The sequence below is a fragment of the Anopheles darlingi genome, chromosome X (assembly GCF_943734745.1).
Source record: "Anopheles darlingi chromosome X, idAnoDarlMG_H_01, whole genome shotgun sequence".
NCBI classification, from domain to species: domain Eukaryota; kingdom Metazoa; phylum Arthropoda; class Insecta; order Diptera; family Culicidae; genus Anopheles; species Anopheles darlingi.
Window position 1 is genome coordinate 1,384,985 of NC_064873.1, and position 7,516 is coordinate 1,392,500.

A 7,516-nucleotide genomic window follows, 5' to 3' on the forward strand; every position below is an offset into this window, starting at 1 on the left:
ACGGTGCGTCGCCGGCGACGGTTTCTATCTCTGCCTCTAACTATTTATAAACCCCCCGCGCGTTGCGGGTGCGGTTTCGGCTCGGCTCTGGTGAGGGCTCTGGCTTTCACACTGTTGTGGCCTACTAACTAAGCAACACGACACGACCACCTTGCGTTTGGGTTTTTTTTTTGGTTTTCTTCTTTGTTTCTTTCTGTTGTTGTGTTGTTGTCTTATTTCAAACGCTACGGGCAACGGAAAGCCACACTGACTGTGATCCAGGTATCCGGCTTTTGAAGGAGCAGGGGAGGGGGGGGGGGTTGGGCACATCCGACTAACCAACCCCCTTTTCTCCCTCCCTTCTTTGTGGTGGTGAAGGCGAGAAGAAGAGAAGCGAGAAGAAGACAAGTTGGTGGATGATATGGTGAATTGGAATTGAAACTCGAGCGGCGACGACGACGTTCGCGCACGCTGATCCCTCCTCGGCCCTACCTCTCGATCACCTTCCCCCCTGCGCGTGCACTCCCCCGATCGTGCATTGCATCGCAGGGCATTGCAGCGAGAATTCCCTGTTCTGTGTATTCTGTGATGTCGTGCCGATTAGCCGATTGATCGCGCGAGATGCACTATCAAGCGCACGCACGCACAAAACACACACGCACACACACACACAGGCGTTGTTGAGCAATAGCTGCAGGTCAGTCGCTGTCAGCGATGGCGGAAGAGGAACGGGGGACAGTGCAAGACAGACAGACACACGAAAAACATAAAAAAACATTCCGTTCTCATCGTTCTCGATGCGTGTGTGTGTGTGTGTAGCAAGGGATGGTACACGAACGAATGTCGACGGCGGACACTAAAAATAGCTTCTCCTAACTCGGTGGGCGCCGCGCGCCGACCTTGTTTGTGGAAAGATGGCGTGACGACGGCGCACACATGTCTAAATTATGGTCGGTCGGTGGTTGGTGAGGGTGAGGATGCGAGATGGATTATTTAGGGATGTTGAAGTAACCCACGCACTATCTACAAATTCTCTCTATCTCTCCCTCTCTCTTTCTCTCTATCTCGATCATTCTTTAATTTTCATCTTTCTCTCTCCATCTCTCTCTCTCTCTCTCTCTCACACTCCGTGGTGTTCGTGGGTTCGGAGGGAGTAATAATTTTAATTTAGAAATTGTTCGTCTTCCGACACACACACACGCATAACCATGCGCCTCCATTTTGCACCTTTGGCAAGATCGCTGTTCGCTCGAGCGTGACCACTCGCCGCGGATGGGATCGCCCCCATTGGCGCCCCATCACTACTTGCCTCGCCTTGGAATGTGGGCGCACGATCTCATCTTCTCGCACTCGCACGATCGTGATCGTGATCTTTCGCGCGGAAAGAAAACGCGATTGCACGCAACGAATCGGAGGGCGATTTTCCTCGTTCGAAAAGAAAACTGCGTGCGCGCCTCACGCTCTCTCCAACCGCGGGCGGCCACCACGCTCGGGAGGCGCTCAGGAACGTTACGCATTCCAAACCGCGGAATCGCGCGTACGTACGTATCGTTTGCGGGCTGATGCGATCCGATCCGATCCGATCCGTCGCCGAAAATAAACCTCGGCTGCTGGTTTTGCTCGACACACACACGCACACACACGCGCACACACATGGTGAGCTCGCATCTCGTGCTGGTGCCTGTTAGGTAGCAAAGAGGATTTTACTTTGATATATAGTTTGACGTTTTCAATGTTGCGATTTTGTTGCAATTCGTCTGCAGCAGCGTTTAGGTTTATGTCTGTATGACCGCCGGTTGCAAGAAGGGTCCAGGGCCCAGGGGATTGCCGACCGTAAAACCTTTACCCCCCAAAAAAAAAAAGGCAACAAAGCAACAACTCTGCCAGGCGACGCAACGCAAAAGCTTATGCAACGTTTGCCTCGAGCAGGTGAACAAAAGTTAATTACAGCATAATAATGCAGCCCACGGAAGGGGAACGCCGGCCATGCCGGAAGCCTTCGTCGTTCGTGCAACAGATGCCGCGTCGTCCGCGGACGTCGGCAGCGCCCTTATTAATAAGAGAGAATTCGATTCCGCTGCCGCGCGTTGCGAACGCGGCGTGACCGACGACGACATGAGGTGCAGGTCCAGAAAAAAAGAAAGGAAGTACAAAAGCATCACCCCGCCTTCAAGCTGGACTGCGCTGCTGCGCCTAAAGCGATGCAATGGGCAGCAGCGGGACAGCGGGGGCGCAAATTTAAAATTTGATTTGAACCGCCTAACCGCCAAGTGAGGCCACGTGGTTGTGAGGGACGCGCTGCGGACACCACCAGCAGCGCCACCAGAGAGAAGAATGGAATCGCTGGTGAGCTGGACTGGAGCGATCGATCGGAAGGCCAAAGGCACGCGGGTTGGTGGCAATTGATTTTTAATTTTCATCCCAATTCTCCCCCCTCTCCTTTTCCCAGGTCCCGCAGTTCCTACAGGCAGTCCAGAACGGCAGGAGCTTGCAGGGAGCGTGACGTCAATGACGTCATCGGGGCTGTGCTCGGGAAAAAAGGGGGGCAAAAAAACAGAAAGCCGAAATCTGCTCGTGGAAATCTGATGAACACCATGAAAGGGGGGGAGAATTCATTTCCCCCCAGAGAGCTAGAGCGAGAGCGAGAGCGAGAGAGGGAGCGAGAGAATTCACCACAAATTCACCACACACGCACGCACAACGAACTCACCACGCACACGCAGCTCGCAAGGTAACTCACCACGGCGCGCTCACCAGCCAGGCAGCCAGCCAGCCAGCGCGCCAAAATGTAGACAATCCACCGTACACACCGTGCAGTTCGTTGTTGCTCGTTCGTCCGCTCGGTTGTGGCGCCGCCAGCTGAAAGCATCAGCCATCAGGCCATCAAAGTGCCCGTTTCAACGGCTAAGAGGCTCCATCCTTCCCTTGAACCGTTGGAATTTGAATTGTATTGCAAGCGCGCGCTTGCCACATTTTGCGCATTTTGGGACCTTTTGGTCCGACCCGAATGGAGTTGGGGGTGCACCGAGGGGGGGGGGGGGGTCCAAACAGTGATCGTTTAGTCGGGCACGGGAGGGAGGAGTTCCTGGTGTGTGTGTGTGTGCATGGATGAAAGTAACGAACGTGTAACGTGACTGGACGGGCGCAGAACGATCCTCACAACAACAACAAAAAGGTACGTACCGTATTGCGTGTGCTTTCAGCCTCCCTCCAAACACCTCCTTTCTCCTCTACGCTGCATCATCCCCCGCCTGCCCGTCATCGTCATCTCAATGTATACATTAAACTTTGGTCCAGCGGATGTTTTTTTTTTTGTAATTGTTTTGGGCTTCAAAATTGCCTCCCGCAAAGTCATGTTACCGCCCCCCACCCACACCTGTCGTGCTGTACTGCTCTGCCAATCAACCACCTACCGCTCAAGCTGTTGACATGTTCGATGCACTCCAGTGAGAACTAGAACGCATCGTTCTGTTGTTGTTATGTTGCTGACACGCCGTCCTCCTTCTCCTTCTCCTCCTCCTTCTTCTTCTCCTTCTCCTCCCTTCTTGCCTTCTACACTGCAACACTTTCTCCCTCCTCTAGCCAAAAGGCTTGGAGGATCTTTCCGGAGGTCAGAAACCGGAGATCAATCTGCATGCTCTTGTTGGCCGCGAGGAGGGAAGGAGGGGCGGAGGGTTGTTCGACGATCGCTCAGCCAGCCAATAGTGTCGTATAGAACCCTCTCTCCTCTCCCTTATTCTGTTGAGCGCAAACAGGGGTGCCCCTGAGGATCGATCAATCCAAAAAAAGGACATTAAACGGAATGCACTTAATATTAGTTGCCTCACATGTTGTCTGTCGACTGAACAAGCAATTCGATTCGAATGTGTGTGTGTGAGAGAGAGAGAGAGCGTGCGAATGACAGAGAGAGAGAGAGAGAGAGAGAAAGAGAGTGCGGGGACGAGAGCAATGAGTATTGACGAGGACGAACCTACGTCATCGCATCTGACGTCATTGCGGCGTGCGTGCATGCGTGAGTATGTGTGTGCGCGCGCTAGTGAGTGCTGCCCCCTCATACCGAGGCCTTAAACGGGGCTCAACAGCTCAAGCCTTCGATCAGCAGAACAGCCTTGCGCTTTGTCAAGAGCTTCAAGTCGATCGAGTGACAGCAACAGCAGCAGCGGCAGGTCGAGCGAGGAGCGAAGGGGAGAGGGGAGAGAGAGAGGGGCTAGGAAAGGGAAATGGCCGCTGACCTACGCTAACTGCACTGGGGCTCAGGGGCTCACGGCTAGGCTCTGCACAGTGCTCGCAGTGCTCAACAATTACGACCACGACCCGGAAGGTCCCGTGAAGCGTTCCCCGTCCGTCCGTCCGTCCGTCCGTCCGTCCGTCCCCGTACGGACCGTAGTACAAGTCGAAATCGAAGGGCACTAGTGACGCACGAAGCCAGCCGCTGGAACGAGCCCCCAAAAACACACAACGAAGGACAACAACAGGGGGTGGGCAGGCAGGCAAGTCCTGTTCTCCCCCCCCCCCATAAAACGTCAGCAGAATGTCACACACACACGCACGCACGCACACACACTCCGATTGGGGCCTGGACCGAGCCTGCCAACCCCGGGTGGAGGGAAGGCCTTCCCTGACCTACTTCTCGCTCGCTGCGCTGCGCTGCGCGCCCCCGTTGTGTGTGTGTGTGTGTGTGTTTTGTTGTGACGTACGAGAGACCGAGCCTCCCAGAAACACACACAAATACACACACACACACACACACACACACGACGCGGTTCCTGGTTCTCCTGCTGCTGCTGCTGGGCTGGCCGCTCCCACTTCGAATGACGTCATTCGAGCCTTCACACACACACACACACACACAGGGTGAGGGGAGAGGCGAACCATCGTCCTCCATCGTCCATTGTCCGTCTCGCTCGCTCGCCAACTGCCCATTCATTCGTCCTTCATTCATCGCGGAGCGCCGTGATGAAAGGACGAAGGGAAACGACGAGGGTGGTGGGCGATAGGGAGACGGACGGCACGCCGTTCGGATCGGATCGGAGAGTTCACTGCTGCTGCTGCTGCTGCTGGTGCGGTTCACTCGCGTTGCACCGTTCGGGCTTCGCACGTGTTCGGTCGGTTCGGTTGCTGCTCCTGGCAGCCAGCCAGCCAGCCAGGATTCTCGCGCGTCAGGACACGCGGATAGGACACCCTTCTTCTGCTCTCTCTCTCTCTCTCTCTCTCTCTCTCTACCTCTGCACCTTTTCTCGCTCTCTCTCTCTCTCTCTTTCTCTCTGTTTCTGTCTTTCGAGGCAAACCTTAACCGAAACCACCTAGCATTCCCATTAATCCTGACCGACCTGACCGTTCTGGGGGCAGAACCGAGAGTGCTGGACGCTGCGCAGCTGCAACAGGTGTCACGACGCTGGTCTGCTCGCGGCTGGTTCTGCTGGATGATCGGCCTCGAGGGATCCTCGCTGTATTGTGCTGCGCATCAACGCTCAGTCAGTGTCCTTCTAATCGAACAGGTCGGCTGGAACAAAAAAACAAGGAATCTTTGAAGCCAAACCACCAAACCTATACCCCAGCCGATAGCCGGCACTGGTCTAGTAGGCGATGCTCCTTCGGACGAGCGCCCAAGCCCCTGGTTGTAGCGCGCCCCCATAATGCCTCAATCCCTTTTCGCTCGCTGCTCGCTCGTGGAGTCGGCGCCATATATGTACCACGTTGTACCTTGTACGGATGCCGTACTCTCTCTCTCTCTCTCTCTGTCTTTCTCTTTCTCTTCTCTCTCTCTTTCTGTCTATCTGTCTATTGTGCCTACAATGTTGGGGCATAGATTACGGGGTACAAGCACACATACACACCTGTACAACAGAATTAGAAGGCGACGGAGTAGTCGGACGGTCGAAGGGAATTCTGGTAATTAGTAGCCGATATTCCCATCGTAGCCTGTATTCCAGTATCCAGTGGTCGTATAGTCGCGGTGCCCAGGAGGGAGGGTGAGAGGTGGACGCTCGGTGTAGTCAACGCAACTGATTAGAGAAGAGGAACTGGAGACGCAAGAATCCGAGGAACGCATTGGTAGACCAGAGCCGCACCAATCATAGCAGGAAGCAGAAGAAGAAGAAGAAGAAGAAGGAAAAAGGGAAGAAAAAGAAGAACGAAAAGAAGAGGAAGAAGAAGAAGAAGTAGAAGAAGAAGAAGAAGAAGAAGAAAAGGAATAAGAAAAATAATAAGAAGAAGAAAAAGACAAGAATCAAGAGAAGTCAGAATGCCCCGTATCGGCTGGTGGTGATGGTAGGTTCTTGCTTCGCGTGCCGGGTTCGTGGTTACTTCGTGGGGCTTCGCACCACCTCCCAAGGGATGGACGGTTCGGTCGAAGTCCTTCGACCTGGAGACGGAGAGAGAGAGAGAGAGAGGTGTATAAACCTAGCGAGCGGATCGTGTGTCCTCCCTTCCTCCCGCGCACACCGGGTTGACACGGGCATGCACGCAACCAACGCAATCCGCTCCCCCCTCCCCCGTATCCCTTTGCATAGCCCCCTACCCTCCCCTTTCCCAGACCACCAGTAGGGTCACGTCGATATTAAATTAAACGTTCCCTGGCCCCTGGCGTCCGAGCTGGAGGCCTCGTGGCGTTGGGGGGACAGGCCTAGAGGCGGACACTTTCCTTCTAAATACTCCTATCCTGCTCGGTCGTTGCTATGGCTTGCGGATCAACTCTCCGGCTGGTCCGGCTGGTCCGGCTCGCTGGCTAGTGCATAGCGCACATTGGTCCGGGCGTTGGCGTTGCACGCCGGTGTCCATTTACATGCCCGCACTCCCCTCTCCCCCCTCCCCCCTTCTCGTGTAGCCATTGATATGGCTTATGGCGGAATGCCATGTACGTCGCGCCGCGAACCGATGTGCTTCCGATGCCCAAGATGGATGCATTACACAGAAAAGGCCTCCTCCTTGCGGGGGGCGAGCGGGGACCCAGTGCAGGGAGCAGGAGAAGAAGAAGAAGAAGAAGAAAATGAAGAAAAAGAGACAAAAAAGGGCTCGCGGGGGCGCCCTAGAAGAAGTCGTGGCTGCCGTTGAAGGACTCGCGCTACAAACACATGCCCGCACGAACGCACACACGCACCCGGGGGGGGTCCGAACCGCAGCCCGAACTGCACTCGGCGATGCACTGGGCGGGTATTCGATCTCAGGTAAGGAATAAGGGCGCGTGACGAGGTGAAGTGAAGCGAGTGAAGACGAAAACAGAAAAAAAACCCGCGGAGAAAGTGAACAGAAGTGATAAGAGTGATAGAGAAGGGCGAAGGCGCTTAAGAGAGACAAAGAGTGTGTGTGTGTGTGTGTGTGTGTGTGTGTGTGCGTGTGGGGGAGTAGGATTCGATCAAATTCGAAGGATTGCGCAGCCATTGAACGAAAGGGACCGGAGAGTGTGAAACGTAACCGGAGAAATAGCAGCAGCAGCAGCAGTAACAGCAGAGTGAGACGGCGTGCGTGTGGGAAGGTGCGCGCGTGCGCGCGCCCGCGTACGGGCACGCAGTACGAGTAAGAAAGGAATCAATGACCA